The sequence below is a fragment of the Talpa occidentalis genome, unplaced genomic scaffold (assembly GCF_014898055.3).
Source record: "Talpa occidentalis isolate TD23 unplaced genomic scaffold, MPIMG_talOcc4v2.1 talOcc4.5, whole genome shotgun sequence".
In the NCBI taxonomy this organism is placed as follows: domain Eukaryota; kingdom Metazoa; phylum Chordata; class Mammalia; order Eulipotyphla; family Talpidae; genus Talpa; species Talpa occidentalis.
The window spans coordinates 104605188-104626380 of record NW_023604861.1 but is presented as its reverse complement, the minus strand read 5'-3'; the positions used below and the strand labels follow the sequence as shown (position 1 = coordinate 104626380).

The window sequence follows — 21193 nt, the reverse complement described above, 5'->3', positions numbered from 1 at the left end:
AAGTTTTAACGGTAGCTAACCCTTCTCCTTGCTTCATTGTAACTTAAAAAATCAGCTATCAAGAGAAGTAATTCTTCCACGTGAATGTTCTTTCTCTTTCTCAATGATTTTAAGATCTTTTATTTTTGGTCTTCTACAATTTCTCTATGTTTTGCTCAGATGCAGATGTCTTTTTAAATATCCTATTTGACATTAGTTAGGTTTTTTGTAACTAAGGATGCTAAAGTTTTCCCATTATTTCTACAAATTTTCAACCATTATGACATTGAATTTTGCTTCTCTCACTCTTTTTCTTCCTTCTTCTCCTTTAGTTAGATATTTGAGGGAAGTTCAAACTTTATTCTCTGATCTCCTAACTTCTTTTACTTTCTATTTCAGCATTCTAGTTGTGCATTCTGGGTGATTTCTTCTGTTTTTTTTTTCCCCCCCAGCTTACAAAGTTTTGCTGTGTCTATTCTACTATTTACTCTGTTCAGGGAACTTCAATTATTACATTTTTTTATGCACATATTCTTGGCATAGAGCATTAAAAAAATGAAATTTGTGATAGAAGTTTCGTTGTTGTGCCAATGCAGCAACTTCCCATGAGCCCCTAGATAGTTTCAGGAGGGGCTGGTCATCAGACAGACCAACCACATGGCTAGAGCATTGGGACTTTCAATCATCCAATCTCCAGGGAGGAAATGGAGGCTAGAAAATGAGTGCAATCATAGGGCCAATAAGCAATCATAGCTACCTAATGAGAGTACAATAAAAACTGTGGACATCAAAGCTTCCTAGTTGATGAGCACACTGTTGTGCCAGGAGGGAGATACATCTTGGAACTTTAGGGAGAACACTCGGAAGCTCTGTATCCCTCATGACTCAAGTCTATGGATCTTTTTATTTGGCTAGTTCCGCTCACTTGTATCTTTATCACTTGTATAATAAACTGTAATTATAAGGGTAGACATTTCCTGAGTTCTGTGAGTTGTTTTGGCAAATTTTTTAATTTGAGGGAGTTACAGAAACCCCTGAACATACTAGACAGTCAATCAGAAGTGACAATAGCCTGTGGAACTCCAAAGTACAGCTGGCATATGAAATAAGGACAGCGTCACTGGGGGCCATGCTTTATTACCTTTTGGGGTCGGCGCTAACTCCATGTGGTTAACACCAGAAATGCATTGCAATATATTCAGTTGGGGTTGCAACAGAAGAGAACCCACTCTCTCCCTCCTTAATATACGTAAAATTTTGGACAAATCACTAAACCTCTCTATGCCTTATTTTCCTTACCTTTAAAAAATGGTAAAAAGTAGAAGTACCTCCCACATAAACAGTATGGAGATGAATAAGAAAACTCTGGAATATAAAAATAATCACTCAACAAATGTGAGTGATATAAATTTCTGCTCAAATGTTACCATGTCAGAGAACCTACAGTGCTATCAAAAAGAAAGTACTACTCTTCTTTCTTTGTAATGGGTGCTTTTTATCCCTCACTGCTTCATTTTCTTCTAGTCCTTACTGCCACCTCTATTAGTCAGCTTTTCCAGTGACAATGCCTTGAAACCAAACTCCCCTTGAACTCACTGATTTTTTTAATTAATATTTTATTTTATATAATTCTTACATCATTTTTCATTTTTGTGCAATGTATGCATTATCATTTTGGTTATATTCCCCATACAATTGCACCCCCACTTATTTTGACTCTAGTCCTTCCTCTCCCCTTCCCTTCCCCCACCCCCATAGTGTGTCTCTGGTTTATAGTTCCTTGTTGATTTTGATTTTTACTTTGTAATAATTAGTCTTTTTCCTGGTCGCTTATTTAGGTTTTCTAAATTCCTGCTATGAGTGAGACCATCCGGTATTTTTCTTTTTCTTTCTGACATATTTCGCTGAGCATGATCCCTTCTAGCTCCATCCATGTTGCTGCAAACTGCATGTCTAACTCAGTGATTTCTAATAGTAAGTCTTTATTCTCATGCCCATGGATTTGCAGGCCTACAGGGTTGGCTGATCCAGGCTGCTCTCAGGCGAGTGGCCCTTCTTATATCTATTAAACTTGTCTCCAAGCTGTTGTTGGGTCCAAGTCAGCTCCAGAAGTTTCTCATAATTCTTTTTTTTTTTTTTAAATAGAGGAATGTTTTATTTATTTATTTATTTGTTTGTTTGTTTGTTTTGTTTATACATGCACTGGGTACAGTCAGAAGCGCGGGAGGGTGAGAGAATTCACCAGAGCCAGAGCGGGGAGCAGAGCAGGCAGAAGGACCGAAGCACACTGCTGAGGGGAGCAGCGGGCGGCAGGAGAGGTCTGCGCGCCATGTGGGACCCTCCTCCGGTGGCCGGGGAGCAGCCGGGAATCGAACCGGCGCTGCAGAGGCTGCGGGCAGCTTCGCAACCCAGCGCTCAACCACTGCGCCACCGGGGAGGCCCAGTTTCTCATAATTCTGGAACCAGAAACTATTCAGGGGTGTCCTCACATCAAAGGCATACATATAAAAGAAGGCCAAGCCCCACAAATGTATTTCAAGCCTCTGCCTACTGATAGCCTATAGCCCAATGTCAAGAAGCAAAGAGGTATCGTCTTCCTTCTGGTGAAACTGCACTGTTGTTTGCAGTGTGGTGTGTGATTCCCATACAAGAAGGAGGCAGGAATTGGAAATGATGTTCCCATTTACTATACCAATGGACATGTCATGTTTTTTCTTCTAGAATACTTTGCTGTCACTGTAGTAAAGCTCCATGAAATCAGGGACATCAGTGGCTTGGTACATATTGATAGTTCTCTCCTTAGCACCTGTAACAATCACACTTCAACATCTGGTCGTATGCCTAAGCGAAAAAACTACAGCTGGATCCCCTTCATTTTGCAACAGAAAACACCCCTAGACTAAAAATTAGGAATACGTGGAATTAAACGCTAACCACTCAGCACCTGTTCCTGTTGTCCAGCTGTCTCCTTTTACCACAAACTAACAGAGAGGTAGAGGAGTCACAACTTCTCAACTCACCTCGCTTATTCATATTGATAAATTTATATTCATCGTCAAAGCAAAGACTAAAACAGGAGTCACACCAAAGATACCAAGCCATGAAAGAAATGACATTTTAGTATCTCGATTCCCTTGATTTGTCAACCATTTCAACCGCTGTAAGGAACAGCTTTGTACTGAATTTACTATAGCAGTGCTCATAAATTGGCCTTCAACAGACTTAACCAGCTTCAATTCAGTAAGTAGAATTCTCCACCTGGGGTTAGAAATATGGAGTTAAGCATATATATTTACTTTCCTCAAGTAATGACACCATGAATGGAAAGACTCCTAAAAAGACAAATTCTCTGCAATTTAGGAAATGCAGGGACAATGAAAATTCTAATAATAAACTTGAGACAGACTAAATACCACATAATTAGCACACTTCAGCCAAAGACAGAAGAAAAACATGCAATTAAATCTGAATACTTTAGGAAAAAATCGAAATGTCCAATAATAGCTAAATCAACCAGAATGAGAGAGGTTATAAAAAAACCTCTGATTTCCCCAATAAAACAAAAATTTTGGACCACACAGACAAGGTTGGAAGAAAAGGGGATAAATACACTACTGATACAGAAAGTGAAGATGACTGAATTTCAAAGAACAAATGGCTGATTTTCCAGAAGTACCCTGGAAGGCTGGATTTGTAAGAACAAACAAATAAAAATGTAAGTGCCTCCCTGGGGGTGCAGGGGTTAAAGGCAGCACTATCAAGCTATCACCAGCCACTGCAGCATGAATTATATCCCACGCAAGCCAGGATGGCGCAGCAGACCTCTCCTGTCTCGCCCGTTGCTCCCCTCAGCAGTGTGTTTCAGTCAGTCTGCCTGTTCTGCTCCCCACTCTGTCTCTGGTAAATTCTCTCACCCTCCAACCCCCCACACCTCTGGTCTACACCCCGGTTCTTGTATGCATAAATAAATAAATCTTTTTTTTTAATGTGTAAAATTCAGTTGACATGTGTTCAGTAAGTGCTAACTATGCATAAAACCCCATGTAGGAGCTCTTTGGGGGTGGGCATGTGACAAAGGTGGAATGGATGGTCCCTACACTGGTACCCTAAGTTCCTAGAGGGAAAACCCTTATCAGTGACAGGAAAGTTCGAAGTAGAGTAGAAGTCCCCAAGGTATCTTTGTGTCACTCAAGATTTGGGTTTGTCCATGCCTTGGTTGAGACGGGAATCACCACATGCTCCAGTGGCAGGCCCAGGAGGAAGCCTTGCCCCACTCCCATTTCAATCTGCCTGTCCTCAAGCCTGTCCTTCAAATTGAGCTTGTTAGACTCAATGAAGCACAGACCTATGTCTAAGTTACTTTAGTTACAATGTTATTTAAATGTATACAAATATAGACATTGGTGTAAATTACTTATGTGTGGTGAAAAACCAACAAAATTATAAATTCAATATAGTTCTCTCTTGACTTACAATGGGGTGATATCCCAATAAAATAAAACTTTATAATTGATTTTAGCCTAACTTGGCCTAACTTAAGAGTACTCAGAAAGTTTACAATAAACAGCCTCAGCTGGACAAGATCATCTAACACAAAGCTAATTTTATAACAATGTCGTGAATATCTCACTTTTATTGAATACCATACGGATGGTTTCTAGTGAATATGTTTCACTTTCATACTACCATAAAGTCAAAAAATTGCAAGGGATCATGCTCAGCGAAATAAGCCAAAAAGAAAAAGAAAAATACCGGATGGTCTCACTCATAGCAGGAATCTAGAAAACTTAAATAATGGACCAGGAAAATGAATAACTATAAGAAAGTGAAAATCAAAATCAACAAAAAACTATGAACCAGAGACACTTTTTGGGGGGCGGGGGCGGGAGGGGAGGGATTGGGGTCAGAATGGGGGGGCTGCAATTGTATGGGGAATATAAAAATAAAATTTATTATTTAAAAAAAAAATTGCAAGCTGGGAGCATCTGTATGGATCAAAGATAAATTTTTTTAATCAAATAAATGGCAACAAACTTTCTGCACATAGTGCCCAGCACAAAACACAAACAAGACCTGTATCTGTGGATTGAATGCTGAAGAGTGGCTTTTTTTCATGACACTTTTGAACTGACTTTGTAAAAAATGTGGGAAGGGCTGCAATGGAAGTATCCTGACCCCAAACCCCAACAGCAGAAAACTTACTTGGGAAGGAAGGGGCAGAAACACAGCTTGGGAAACAGTCACCCCTGGCCTGGAAGTACCCCAAAGAGGGAGTTCTGCTGGTTTAGTTTACTGTGTACCCCAAGCACCTGAGATGTTCTAGCAATTGGTGGAAGTTCAACTTGCATCATAGTTCTCCTAGGCCTTTATAACAAGGTACTGCAGACTGGATGCCTACAGCAGAAATTTACTTCTCACAGACCTGGAGGCTGGCAGTCAAGATCAGCTTGTCAGGGGCTGGGAAACACTCTTCTGGGGTGCAGACTTCCGAATCTTTGGTAGAAAGACAGGGAGACAGCTTTCTGGGGTCTTTGTGAAAAGAATATTAATCCCATTCATGAGAGCTCCACACCTCCTTATACTTTCACATTGGGGGCTAGGATTTCAGCCTATGAATCTGGGAGGGGGTGGCGGCACAAGCATTATCTATAAGAGCCCCTCTGTTGAGTGCTCCAATTTTGTGAACCCACACACAGAAATGGCCCCAGCCTGCTTCCTGAGAACCCTGCAGTGGGCCTTGGGCTGACTTAATCCTAGGCACTGCTGAGAACAGAGACTGGCAAATATTAGAAAAGTGAGCTGCCATTTCAGGTCAGGAAAAATCCATCATCAACAGAGAACAGGAGGTCCTGCCACAGTGGGTGTTCAATTGCTGTCAAAACAGACAGGAAAGACGGGCCTCCCTTACACCTGGAGTGAACACTTTATAGATTGGGGTAATTTCAATAACCCACTGATTAGAAATTCTTCTTCTAACTCCTCTGACCTCCTTGTCTTTTTTTTAATGGAGAGAAGATTGATTTTTAATATGATTGCTGTGAAAAGAATTGTTGGGAGAAAGAAGAGCATTGGCAGTGGGTTCAGCTAGGCCCCAAGAACCTGGACACCCGTGGTGGCCAGCAGCAGGCCCAGAGCTGCTCCTACAGCCTGGTTTCCATGGCTGTGAGCCCAGCCCCACACCTACAAGGCACTAGGCTTTACCGGGCCCTTTTGGCTCGGTACCCTCACCACGTTCAAATCGGCTAAGGCTTCCCATTGTGCTCAGGTTAACATCTAGAGTCCTGTTACTGTCACCACTCTCACCCCACTCCACCTCTCTTCTCTGCAGGCATGTGCCCTATGGTTCCTCTGACAGTCAAGACTGTTTCTCTCCCCAGGCCTCTGCATGGGAATATACTCCAAATTACGCCACAGTTCACTCCACAGCTCTACTCAAATGTCACCTCTCACCCCCAGGCTAAAAGATCACTCCCAGCTCCCTCTACCCCTTCACTCTGATTATTTTTTCTTCAAAATATCCACCCCTACTTGTCATTATATAATGTATTTGTTTGTTCTTTGATTTATCCTGTGTCTCCATGCATGCTCTCTTATCACCCACCATTCAGTCCCCAGTGCCTAGAATAGCGCCTGGCTGGAAGTACTTGAATAATATTTATTTATTTATTTACGGACTGAATGAACATATCTTCCCAGAGGACAACACAGTACATCTACCCAAAGGCATTTAACAAATGCATCTGCAGAATTTGTTAGATTAGCTAAAGGAACACCTTCATTCATCTCAATATCACCTTTGCAAAGTTAAATAATAATAGTAACAATAGCTGCAGCCATGGGGGCCTTAGCATGTTCCAGACACTGTAGGTGGCATTTGCATTGAATTTATTTCTCACAAGCTAGGAACTGAACTGTTCCTGGGACAAGAAGAAACACCAAACCCAGCATGCTCAATGACCCTGACTATCCAGGTTGGTGGCTGGGGAGCTGGAAGTCAGCTGGCCAGCAGCCCAGTGCCTCAAAGGAGGCTCTCAAGGAACCAGTAAATCTCAGATTGGCAGAAATATGCCTAGAATTTTGGCTTTTCTCCAATTTCTTTGGAGGAAAAAAAATGTATAATTATTGGCTTCTATCTTTCTCTGCTAAGAGAACATCCCCGGGGATGGCAGGATTTCCAGAGAACCCACCAGGCTCTGGCAGTCCCAGTGATTTACAGCCCTGGGAATAGAGTCCCTTGGGGAGTTTTAAAAATACAGATCTCAGGGGCCTTCCCGGTGGCGCAGCGGTTGAGCGCTGGGTTGCGAGGCTGCCTGCAGCTTCTGTGGCGCGGGTTCGATCCCTGGCTGCTCCCCGGCCACCGGAGGAGGGTCCCACATGGCGCGCAGACCTCTCCTGCCGCCCGCTGCTCCCCTCAGCAGTGTACCTCGGTCCTTCTGCCTGCTCTGCTCCCCAATCTGGCTCTGGTGAATTCTCTCACCCTCCCGCGCTTCTGACTGCACCCAGTGCTTGTATAAATAAATAAATAAAATCTTTAAAAAAAAATACAGATCTCAGGCCTGACTGCTGATATTCTGCTTACAATTGCTGAGGGGTATGCCCAGGCATCTGCATTTATTTTATCGAGCTCCATGGTCCTTTCCAAAGTGGAGGGAGGGTTGAAAAGCCTCAGAAGAGGGAGGGGGTAGTGAGGCAAGGATGATGGTAAAGGGATTGAGGAGTCTTACTTTCTAAGGAAAAACACACAAGACTGATGTTTCCTTTTGGTTCAGCCCCCCATACGGCTCAGCATTGTTAATGATCCAGTCTTTATTTAAACATTTTGATATTTTGCTCATTTTGGATTTTTTGCACTTATTTTGATTCTAAAAATTTGCTTTATAATGTTAAATGTGTTGATTATTGTGTTTTATGGCACCATCTTAAATGTTGTATCTGAAACAAGTACCTTAATGCTCTTCCCTGGCCCCCCGTCCTGGGAGATGCTGTATGGGAGCGTGGCTGGGAGGAGCAGCAGAGACCTGCCAGCGAGGAAATGAGTTTTCCTTCTCCATTTTTAGGTGGACCTGAAGCAATGAAGAGAGCTGAAATGGTATCTATTCTACTGCACGACCGGGAGCTCCCACCTGTCCCACTCCCCAGGGAAGGCAGCCTAAAGACCACCTTAGTGTGATTGTACCTCCAACTCCACTGTTTCCTGAAGCTCCAGACTCCTGCCTTCAACTTCTTATTTCGAGCTCTAGTTGAGTATGTAAATTCATCTTAAACTTGTTCAAAATTGGTCTTTGGGTTCCAAATCCTTCCCAGTCCAAGAACAAATCAACAAGTGTGCCTTCCTAGGCTTGCTCGTCTCTGTCATCACCATCACTGGCTCTGTCCTCCAATCAGTTCCTCTCCAGCACGTCCAATCCATTACTGATCTTGTCTGCTCTATAACACGCCTCTATAACAAGCCAAGAGGCATCTTATGTCCACCTTCAGGGACACCCTCCTGCCATCTCCATTGCCTACCTGGACCCTGAAATGCCACTCAGCAATTTTTCCTCCTAAGCAACCCGAGTCATTCTAAATCTTAATCTGATCATGCAGCTCTGCTTCAATCGTCCAATCCAAACAAAACAGAACACTTTCCCATAGTTTTCTATGACAATCGGACACACACCTGCTGCTTTGGTTCCTGAAGCCTAGCTGACTGGTTGTCAAGCCATCCAAACTCACTCCCAACCACCCTTCTCCTCTTCACTGTCTGCAGCCACACCCACCCTCTTCCTGGCTCTTTGAAAAGCCAGAAACAACTCAAAGACCCCATATCAGTCCAAAGATGGAACCAGACGTCTACAAAATTTGCTAAAACTAGTCCTTAGCTGCCATTAGTTTGCCCACGTATTTGCTTCACCACAATTTACTGCCCCGAAAAGCTCAAAGTCGTTTGTTTTCTCTTCACACTTCACTACAAAATCACTCCTTTGAGTTACTCATCATTGACTATTCCCATGTGTAACATGTTTCTGCATGTTAATAAACTTCTGTTTTTGTTTTTCTCTTGTCAATCTGTCTTCTGCCAGTTTAATTGAATCAGTCAATGAACCTAATATGGTTAAAGGGAATATGAATTTCTTCACTCCCCTACAACAGTTCTTAGGATTCCTCATAGGGTGGCCCAGGGCTACCAAGATACATTTCCCAAGAGTGCCACGCAGACCCTGCATCTCTAACCTTGCCCCAGGGCCCCCCAGAGTTGCTTCTATCACATTCTTTGGTCAAGGTAAAGATTTGCTGGCAGTCCAAAAGGCCCTCCCAGGCATAAGGGAAGGATATAGCCTCCACCTCTTGATGACAGGTGTGTCAAATGTTTTCATAACACACCCACAAATACACATACATAGATTTGTAAAGTGCTACTTGGGAAGCCCCTTTATATCTTTAAATCAATTTAAAATTAAAGTAATATAAAAGTTTTGCATGCAATCATAAGGCAAGAAAAAGAAAACATATTATAAGATAATGCCCTTCTCGCATCATCATCATGCAGAAAATAAATAGTAATGTCAAGAATCTGGGGATACCAAGATACTGTTTTATATACCTTAGCATCTTTAATTTTAGTTCCTTTTGTAGATTATCTTTCAGGTGTAGAGTCTATAAATGCATGCCAATATATTTATATTTATGCAGTTGCCATAGAAGAAAGAACAAAGCTTTTTCTCTTTTTTAGCTAAGCAGAAAGGCACACTGGGAAACAGAAAATGCAGTGTTTGGGGTGGGAGTTGGGAGAGTCTTCATAAAGGGGTTCTGCCAACCAGTTAGGGTCTCTGAGAGGCAGAGGGACCATGCAGAAAGCATGGACAGTGATAACTGATGCAGCCCACATGCTATTTCCTGTGGGTCTCCAGTCACACAGAAGGTTGCTTTCTCTGGTCCTCTAAGCTTGGATAGGCAAGAAATGTGCATTGGTTAGTAAATGAGGTATTTCTGGGCTGACAGCTAAGGTGAGTGTGTGTTACTACACTCCCCCTCCCTTGGCACCTGCTGGGAGGACCTCTCGCAGTCTGAGTCCCTTACTCATCCCTGCATGAAAGCAATGAAGAGAAGTGCTCTGTCCACTCCTGGTGAATGTGGAGCATGAACAGTAGCAACACTTTATAACTCTATGTCATCTCGCACTCCTGACTGAGACAGCAGGCATGGACTGGGGGTTGGGTCAAATCTCTGCCACTAACGGAGGGATTGGACAATTAGTTGCCCTCACAGAGTAAGAAGTACATATTAATGCCTCTATCAAATCACAGAAAATATGTATGAGATTTAAATGAAGACCCTGTGGGGGAGCAACTAGCATAGTAGGTGCTTCGTAAAGCACATTCTTCCACCTGCTGGCTCCCTGGAAGGTTAAAGGGAATATGAATTTCTTCATATTCCTCCTCATTGAGATGAGGGCATGTGGGTATCTCCACAGCCTTTTCTGTTCTCACTCTCTGATAGACTTAAAGATTTTTATACAGTCATGAGCTCCTGCATTTGCCTTAACAATGATGGATTATTTGGAGGGGGACATTGAATGCCCAACTGTGCCTTTTTCTTGAAAGAGAGGTAGAATTGTTCTGTGCCCTGAGAATCATTTACCGTGTTCATAAAACACTTGGCAGTCTCTTGCAAATAAATTAGCGCTCAGAGCCACAGGCTTCGAGGATCTGCCCCTGAAGGTGAGTGGTAGACCTCGACGAAAGCCACATACTTTATTCTTTCAGCTGCTGATTAACCATTCCAGACACTGGCTGTTTATTTTTCACTGGCTTCTGTGATTAGATCTGCTTGGCTGACTGCATTTCAAGGCTTCGCTCTCAGTGAAACCATTTTGCCATTTAATAAGGCTGAGGGTAGAGCGTGACTGTTGTAAATCCTAGGAAGTCAGGTCAAGGTTGACCTCTCCTCCTTTCAACCTCTTTGTAGTGTTTTCTTCTCCATCAAATGCTTGTCAGTAGCAAACAAATATTTTCAGACTTCTTCTCCAGCAAATTTTCCTTCACCACAGGATTCTTTAAACAACAAATAATGTTGGGGTGCCTACCCTGTGCCAGGCTGTGCTTTAGGTGCTGGGATTCAGCACGGGGTTTGCCTTTGTGGAGTCTAATGGGAAACAGACCTTTAAAGGAACAATTAGCAAACTAATGGAAAATGACAAGGCTGGTAAGTACTGTGAAAGCGATATCTAGTGAGGAACCACAGCCATGCCGGGTGTAAGGTGAGGGGGAGGGAGGGAGGCCTCACACGGATGTTTCCCCAGTGCGTGCTTACTTTGCAGCTTCTCTGGGGACTATACACACACTCACCTTATTGCCACAATTTCCAAATCTTTACCTCTAAGCCCTTTTTGGAGCCTCTATTTTGTTTCTAACTGCCAGTTCCAGATCTTATAATAAAATTAAACATATATCAAATACTTAATTTGTTTTACATTTATTTATGTGATGCTTCTCACACGTACTGTTATTATTCCTCTTATTATTTTGTTTTTATTATACAAAATAGTATATTATTATACTCTTATTATTTTGTTTTTGAGAACACCAAATTGCGGAGGTGTCAAATACTTGCTTAAGGTCACATATTCCAGAAATGGCAGAACCCAGGTTTTGAACCCTCAGCTCTGATACTAAACTGGGGCCTTTTACCTCCCTCCCATCCTAGTGCCACTGGATGGCTTTGGCACTTCATATTAAAATGTCTACAGCCAAGCACTTCTTCTTCCTCCCTACCCAGCTGCCTATCCACCTACCCTCTAGAAAACTGTCTTTTCTGAAAATGGCATTTTCATTCTCTCTGGTACTTAAACTTGAGTCATCTATAACTCCTTCCTCTGCTTCCTCCATCCTATAACCAGTTGCTAAGTTCCATGGCTATTTCCTTTGCAAAGTCTCCTAGCTCATCATAACAGCTCTTAAGTGATCCAGTGTCAGCCTTGCCTCTCTCCAATTGATCCCACAAATGACAACCAACGTTCACCGTCTGAAATCCTGGTCAGTTGAGTTCCTCCCTTCATCAAATACATTTTGGTTTCCTAAGGAAAATCCACATCCTAAGTTCAACATTCCCCCAAAACCTTTCTTGTGGGTTGCACATTTCTCCACTGGAATTTACTGATGTGCTACCAAAACTCAATATGCCTCTGACCAAACCACATCACCTGTTGTAAAAACTCCCCTCACCCTGTGCATTCTCCAACCCTCCCTTTAGCAGTAGAATCCCAGAGGGTTAGCAGAGCACAAGACAACATTTTCCATTTTCTCTGCAACGAAGTATGGCCAAGCAACTGACCTCTAGCCAACGAAATGTGAACAAAAAGGATATGGAAACTTGAGGGTCAAGCCCTTAAAGGGAAGAGATATGACCTCCTTGCTTCCACTGGAGCCAGCTGGACTTGGTGGTCGGCCACCTTGGATGATGTAAATGACAGAACAAGGTAGAAGGGGCCAGTGTCTCATCGCCATCTTATTCTAAACTGGTCATACCTCAACATCTCCGTGGAAAATAAATTTCCCTTTTGTTTGTCATTTTGCACACATGTTGTAGAAGAAGAAAATATCTTTCTCCTCTACTTTATGTTTTTTTTTTCAGTTACTTTTTTTTTGAGGTTCCAACTCAGCAGCAATAATTTTTTTTAAAAGATACTAACCTTTGCTGCCACATTTCTTTAAAAGTGAAGAGAACAAATCACAAAAATGTCTCTGAGCATTTTTTTTTCCTTTCAGAAATGAACCCTGAAAACTACCCCTCCTTTGCTTTCTGGACAGTCAGACCTCCCTTCTGTTCTGTTAACAGAAGAAAATTTCTGAGCATCAGGATAGGGGGCTCCCACACACAGGGAGTCTGAACTATAAATATCTGTGGTGACAGATTTCTCCATAGGGAATAAAAATGGAGAAATTTGTAATGAAAAATAAGGAAGCCCCTCATCTCTCTTCTGTGAACAGGATTCCAATTATCCTTACTTGCCTTTGGGCTCCACGTTGCTGTCCGTTTATAATTTCCTATAAATCCTTTAACTCTGCTGTTTTTTCCAAATGCATTGCCACTTCCCTTTGGTCTTCCACAGGGGTTGGAAATGGCATCTAAAAAGAAGTCACTGCTTTTATTTCCTGCCCCAAGGAAATTAAACTGGGGAAAAAAAGCCAAGCTACCAAACATCCCATCTTCTTTCTCAGTGACTTCTCTGATTCAGGCAGCACTCAAGAAAGAGGAAATTACATTGAATTATAGGAGGCAAAATAATGTTATAGACTGGGTGCCCATCAGAGGTCAGTTGTGACCAGTAAGGGCTCTCTTGGTGGCAGGTACAGTTGAGATGCAGCTATGAATGAAACCCATGGAGCTTACAGTACTATGGGGAATTCACACACTGACCACACATCTTGCCCAAACCAGCCAAATGTCTGCGGACAATTTAAAAATAGTCCTGGAAGTAAAAGCAAACTACAAATCAGGTCAAGCACCCAGGGACACGCCCAGCTTTTAATCCATCGCTGCTATCGGTTCCTTTGTCAAGGCACATACATGAAGGGTAGGCCTCCCCAAGATGTCCAGATCAGACTTTGCTATGATGAATCACTTTGGATTAGTTCAAGCTGAGGTCAATTGAGGCCCTACAAGCTCAGGAGAAACTTTACCACTCCTGTAATGACCGAGAAGAATGAAAATTGGGAGTCTTAGAATTTTTGCCAGAAATAACCTTTATATGGTTTCTATAGGGCAAGAAAACATCTAATTACAGAGTATCTGGTCTTTGTCCTGCAAGTCCTCCTACTCTCTCTATGAAGCCCCAGATTTCCCATTTGCAGATTTTCCTTATGTGTGTAATTTTAAATTTATTCTTTCCCCTAACAGACCTGATTTTTAATTTGATTGTTCAACATGCCCTAGAAGAATCCAGAGTGGTACCAGGAAGTTTCCACTCGGCCCCAATACATAAATACATGATGAAGGAATTAGTGTATAAAGGAAATAAAGCCTTTTTTAAAAAAAAAATCATTTATCTGTCCACAGGCCCTTGGTCTGGCCCACCGTTGGTCTACTATTTAAATTAGCAATCACTTTCAAGTGATTCCACCCCTAAATGGCTGTATCTGCAACACATGCCACATATCTTTGATGTGTGTCTGGGGGGAGGAAGGGATTATTGATTGAATATATGTTGTATGCTTTACAAACGCTGTTTCATTTCATCTTACAGCAGCTCTGTAAGGCATATTTCACTATTCCTATATTATAAATGAGCAAATAGAGGCTAAAATTGTTTATATAATTTGCACAAAATCACACAAGTAGAAGGGAAGAAGCATGACACAGATTGAAATCCAGGGTTGTCTGAGTTCAAAGCCCTGCTCTTTCTAGAAGGTTATGATTTTTCAAACTTGCTCCAGCAGGACAACAAAGACTTATAAGCTTGACTGGGATGTTCCACTGCTAATATCAAAAAATGATTTTAAATTACAGCCTTCTTCCAATTTGCACAAAGTTAATTGAGAGAATTTTCTAAATTTCATGTTTTTCTCCTTTTATTTTTTCCCTAAGCTTTGATGTTTGCTATCCCTTATCTGATAGTGACATCAGCAGGCCTAAAAGGAATGAAAAATTAGAAAAGGATAATTAACAACTATTCACACACCATTCAGTTGATTTTCTTTTATTGTAGAATGAATGCACACAATTTTGATTTTATATTGAATTTGTGTTCTAAGAGCCTTGGGGGCTTAAGGAAGAGTCACACACACCAAGTTCATTAAAAAGGTGTTTGGACTGGATGTCCTGAGGAGGACTGTCCATCTGAGAAAAAACATCAGGATGAACCCAGCTCCAAATTAGCAAGAACACACTAGGGGCGGTGAAATTAATTTCCTATTTAGAAGTAGCTGATCAGGTTCCTTCTTCACCTTCAGCAAGTAGCTTGTCTATACTGGTTTCTATTAGGAACAGAAACAGTCCTTGGACACTCAGTAAATCACTTATTTCCCACAGAAGACACGTCCTTTCATTAAAGAAGGAGGGAAATTAGGCCACTGCCATAGAACTATAGAACGGTATTTTTATGCTGTAAACAATTATATAAAAGCCAGGTCCCACTGAGAAGCAACCTCCCAGGACAATAAGGAAAGAAAGAAAAAAGAGCTTTGAAAACAGTCAGGTTCTGAGGCTCTGCAGCCCTGCTGAGAGGCCAATTTCTTCCTTCTGGGAGCCATTTATTCAGTTATCCCTTTATTTTCCTTTCCAACATTTTTTTCAGCTCCCACTCTGTGCTGTGCGGAACTTTGCAAGGCCCCTGGGTGAACAGGAATTTTGCGGTTTGGTGGGAAACACGAGTGGTCAAGAGAATTTACACCAGCTATGCCCCATGGGCTCTGCTAGGTGGGTAAGGATACTAGGTAGAGGCCACAGAGGACTGTGAGACTCTTGGAGGAAATACATTGTATCTCCACAATGTGATGATGCCCAAAAGAATCTCCAAATTTGACACAGGCAACAAAAGCCAAAAACAAATTGGACTTCATCCAAATTAAAAATTTTTGTGCAGGACACTATAAACAGCATGGAAGGCCATTCATGGAAAATATGTGCAAAGCATATATCTCATAAAGAATTAATATTCAGGATATACTAATTACCACTACAACTCAATAACAAAAATAAACAACATGATTAAAAAATGGGCAAAGGGGAGTCCTCTTTGCAGGCGCAAGGGGTAAAGTCTCAGCACTATCAAGCTGTCAGCAGACACTTCAGCATGAGTATCCATGAGTTCAATCTCCAGCCAGGGAGGTGACCCCTATGGCACAGAAGACCTCTCCTGTCTCGCCCGCTGCTCCCCTCAGCAGTATATTTCAGTCCTTCTGCCTGTTCTGCTCCCTTCTCTGTCTCTGGTGAATCCTCTCACCCCCCACATCTCTGGCCAACAACCCAGCTCTTGTATGCATAAATAAATAAAGCTAAATCTTAAAAAACAAAAACAAAAATGGGCATAGGACTTAACTAGACTTTTAAGGAAGATAATGACAAATATACATATGAAAGACACTCAACCTCACAAACCATAAGTGAAATCCAAATCAGAACAAGAAGATGCTGCCTCATACCCTATAGTTATTTAAAAAATACTAAATTTGGGGGAGATTTAGAGAAATTAGAAAACGTGTGCGTTGCTGCGGGATGTAAAATGGTGCAGTTGCTGTGGAAATACAATGGTTTCTCAAAATATTGGACAGAGAATTGCTATATGATCCCGCAATTCTGCTTGTGGGTATATACCCCAAAAAGCTGAAAGCAGAAACTCAAACAGATATTTTATACAACCATGTTCATAACAGCATTATTCAGAATAGTCCAAAGGTGGAAGCACCACAAGGGTGAATGGATAAATAAGATGTGGTCTATTCATACAGTGGAGTGATTATCTGCATTAAAAAAGAAGGAAATTCTGGGCCTCCCCTGGTTGCGCAGCAGTTGAGCGCTGGTCTACAAAGCTGCCAGTAGCCTCTGCAGCGCCGGTTCGATCCCCAGCCACCGGTGAGGATCCCACTTGGCGCACAGACCTCTCCTGCCGCCCGCTGCTCCCCTCAGCAGTGTACTTCGGTCCTTCTACCTGTTCTGCTCCCTGCTCTGGCTCTGGTGAATTCTCTCACCCTCCCGCACTTTTGACTGTACCCAGTGCTTGCATAAATAAATAAATCTTTAAAAAAAAAAAAAAGGAAATTCTGATACATGCTTCAACAATTTTGTAAAAGTCCATGTTTTACCTTGACAAGAAATAGAGATGTAAAGGACAGCTCACTTTTTACAAGTAATTTTTGCTGTAAATGAAAATAAAAATATGATTTTCAAAGTCATTTTCTTGTTCTTATTATCATTTCCTCAGTGATTATTGAAAGAGAATTTTCATTCCCTTTCAGGCAAGATATTATTTAGCACCATAATGACAACACTTCCTCTGCATCCTTGATAGAAAACACAAAATAAAAGTTTACTTAACATCCATCACCTCATGGAGATGCTCACTTTGATGAGAACTTTTAGATTTTCTCTCAGCAACTACTAAATATACTATACACTTGTCTTTACTGTACTCATCTTGTTGTGCTTTATATTCCAGTAGTGATTTATCTTGAAATTATATATAAATGAAGTTTATATATAACTAAAGTTTCCCTCCACCCTCTACCTCTGGTAACCACAAATCCGATCACTTTTTTAAAAAAATAAGTTTTTTTTTTTTTAGATTGCACATATGAATGAGATCATACCGTCCTCTCTCTCAGATTTACTTTGTGTTTAGTTTTTTGAAAAACTGCAAAACTTGTCCAGTTTTGTGATTTTCAGTATATAAGTCTTGTAAAATTAAAGATTTACACTGAAGTATTTTTTTCAATGATTTTAAATGACATTGTATTTTTAAATTTTAAGTGTTTGCTGGTAGCATATAAAAACGCAATTGAGGGCCTCCCCGGTGGCGCAGCGGTTGAGCGCTGGGTTGCAAAGCTGCCCGCAGCCTCTGCAGCGCCGGTTCGATCCCCGGCTGCTCCCGGGCCACCGGAGGAGGGTCCCGCATGGCTCGCAGACCTCTCCTGCTGCCCGCTGCTCCCCTCAGCAGTGTACTTCAGTCCTTCTGCCTGCTCTGCTCCCCGCTCTGGCTCTGGTGAATTCTCACCCTCCCGCGCTTCTGACTGTACCCAGTGCTTGTATAAATAAATAAATAAATAAATAAATAAATAAATAAAATCTTTAAAAAAAACGCAATTGATTTTTTGGGGGGTTTCATTTGTTAATCTTTGTTCTCTGATGTCAGTATCAGTTCTACAAAAGATTTTGGAGAGTCTTTGGGATTTTCTATGTAAAAAATGTTGCCTTCTTCCAACAAGGGTGATTTCTTTATTTCCAATATGCCTTATATTTCCTTTATTTCATTGACTACAACTCTCAGTACTGTGTTGAGTAGTATCTACTGGTGAGAATATTTACTGTCACCCATCCTCACTTTCCAATCTTAGGGCAAATACATGCTTTCTTTCACTATTAAGTATGATATTAGTTGTAGGATTTTTTGTACTGTCTTTGTCAGCTTGAGGAAATTCCCCTGTACTTGTTTTCTGAGCATTTAGTTACAAATAGGTAGTAGATATTGTCAAACACTTTTCTGCATCAATCAATAAAACTGTGACTTTTCTTCTTTAACCCATTAATATGGCAAATTAAATTGTTTTTCATATTTAAGCTAATCTTGAACACCTGGAATAAACCCCACTGAATCATAATATATAAATCGTATCATATATTATTGTTAATTCTATTTGATAAAACTTTATAAATGCATTTTGCATCTATATTCCGAGTATTTCATTTTCCCTTATACTATTTTTTTTTTCTAGTTTGATATCAGGGTAAAAATAGCTTCATAAAAGGAATTGGTAAGTATTCTCTCCTATTCTATTTTCTGGAAGACGTTAAACAGAATTAATGTTAATTCTTCCACAATATATAGTAGGATTCTCCAGTGAAGCCATTTGGGTCTGGAGATTTTAAATTAGCATTTCAATTTTCTTAAGAGTTATAGGGTTATTCAAATGATTTATTTCATATTGGGCATTATTGGAATTTGCATTTTTTTTAAGGAATTGGTCCATTTCATCTAAGTTGTCATGTAATGAGTTGTTGATAATATCCTCTTATCCTTTTGAGTCAGGTTTGTTGCTAAGCCATTTCACTCCTGGTTTTATTTTTTTTATTTTTTTATTTAAATTTTATTTTTATATTCCCCATACAATTACAACCCCCTGATTTTGACCCCAAGCCCACCTTTCCCCACCCCCTACCCCCTATAGAGTGTCTCTGGTTCATAGTTGTTTATTGATTTTGATATTTTCTTTCTTATAGTTATTCTTTTTCCTGGTCCCTTATTTAAGTTTTCTAGATTCCTGCTATGAGTGAGACCATCAGGTATTTTTCTTTTTCTTTCTGGCTTATTTCGCTGAGCATGATCCCTTCCAGCTCCATCCATGTTGCTGCAAATTGCATGTGTTTATCTTTTTTGAATGCTGAGTAATATTCCATGGTGTATATATACCACATCTTCTTGATCCAGTCATCTATTTTGGGTCATTTGGGTTGTTTCCAAAGCTTAGCTATTGTAAATAGTGCTGCTATAAACATAGGGGTGCAGGTGCTCTTTGGAATTAATGTTTCTGTGTCCTTTGGGTAAATACCTAGGTCACTCCTAGTTTTAGAATCTGAGTCTTCTTGGTTTCTTTGTCAGTCTTGCGACAGGCTGGTCAATTTTGTAAATCCTTTTGAAGAATCACCTTTTTGTTTTATTGATGTCCCCTATTATTTTCTGTTTTCAAATTCACAAAGTTCTGACTATATCTTTATCATTTCCTTCCTTATGCTGACTTTGGGTTTATTTTGCTTTTAATTACTTGAAATAGGATTGTTGAGATAGGGTTGCTGATTTGAGACTTTTCTTCTCTAATGTAAGCACTTAATGCTATAAATGTCCCTCTCAGCATTGACTTAACCGTATCCCACAAATTTTGACTGTTGTATCTTCATTTTGATTAAGTTCAGTACTTTTTTACTTTTATGCTTACTATGTTCTTTCTTCTTGTTTTCTGAATCCTTATTTTTCAGTTTCTTTCTGATTAGATATTTCTTCTAGCCATTCTTTAGAGTTCTATATTGTATTTTTAAAGATACAAACACAAATTCTGAGCATTCCTTCATCTGAGAATGTTTTGATTTCACCTTCATTATTGAGATATTTTCATAGAGAATTCTGAGTTGACAATTCTTTTCTTTCAAGATTTAAAAACTATGTCTTTTCTTTGGAGCTCCATGGTTTCTGAAGAGAAATCTGGTATCACTCAGATTGTTTCTGCCATATATATGGCATTATTCTTCTCTAGCTACATTTAAGATTGTTTTCTTTGCACTTAGTTTTCAGAAGTTTACCCATTTTAAGTCTTGGTATGTATTTCTCTGGGTTTTATCATATTTGGGATTTCATCATATGTAAATCTATAAGTTTATATCTCTTCTTAAAAGTGGAAATTTTTTCAGCTATTATTTCATTGAGTACCCTTTTCAGCCTTTCCTGTTTATTCTTTTTCTTCTAGGACTCCATTGACATGAATGCTATAGTCCCACAGATCCCCCTTACCTCTATTGGGTATTTTTCTTTCTTTCTTTCTTTCTTTTTTTTCAGCTAATTTTCTTTGTTTTTCAGATCAGGTAATTTCTATTTCTTTATCTTCATTTTCATTAATCTTCCCTCCTCCTCCATTCTCTATGCCTTTACCCTGTTCAGAGACTTATTTATTTCTTCTTTGAATTATTTAAATTGCTTCCTGATTAGTCTCTAAATTGAGTCTTCCCTTTTTCCCAGTCTCTTCTGTCCTATAAATTATGGCCAAATTTATCTCTCGAGGAAACCTTCCTTAATCACCCAAATGAGAACCATACCTTGTCCCCATCAACAGCCATAGCCTTTTGCTCACATATCTCACATATTTTCAATCCATTCACAGTTACAAGACAGAATCTACACTGCTTGCAGGGTCTCGCCTCTTGTAGAAGATCAGGTCTACTTGACTCAGTGGTCCAGGAAGGAGAGCAGGCCAATCAGTGGGTGTGGAGACTGAAGCTGGCTTCAACAGCTTCAACATGGCATGGAGGTGTAGCATCTGCTTACTTCTAGAAGGTGTGTCAGTTTCAGGAGTTTCTGCTGTTTCTGGGCTTCTCTGAAGGTGCACGAAGGGAAACAAATGAGATACATCCATTTTGCTTGTTCTGAAGTCCATTTGGAGATCTAAAGCAGCCCCCTCCACCTATTAATAGCTCTTCCTGTGATGTATGTCATAGGCAGAGTTCACCCTTTGTGGTTTTGAGTGCTTTCTCTAGTAGCACCATAGTAGCACTTACTTGCTTCAAATCTTAGTTCTCCTGCCTATTCCTTGTGTAAATGTTAAACAACTTAGTTAACTTTCTTGTACCTTGGATTCCCACCTGCAAAATGGGAATAATTATAGTGCCTATTGATCATCCCACAAAATGCTTAAAACTGTTCATGGCACTCAATAAATGCTAGCAACAGACATTTTCAAAATTTTCTACTGCCCTCAACAGAAGAATATTAGTGAGGATCTGAGAGAATACCCCAAATTAGCTTCAACTTGCTTGA

General features: G+C 40.6%; 1 protein-coding gene across 8 annotated transcripts in view; it reads right to left on the bottom strand.

The window, feature by feature from the left end:
• GPR45 (G protein-coupled receptor 45) overlaps positions 1 to 21193 on the bottom strand; it is a 61936-nt gene that overhangs the window by 31213 nt on the left and 9530 nt on the right. The window contains exon 3 of one of the 8 annotated variants that reach the window (XM_054701981.1): positions 7925 to 8042. The exons of 6 other annotated variants lie outside the window; for them this stretch is intronic. The gene's annotated coding sequence lies outside the window, so the exon portion shown is untranslated. Of the gene's footprint in view, positions 1 to 7924; positions 8043 to 18848; positions 20754 to 21193 lie in introns of those variants that run through there. One more of the 8 variants, XR_008554423.1, reaches the window with a different exon arrangement.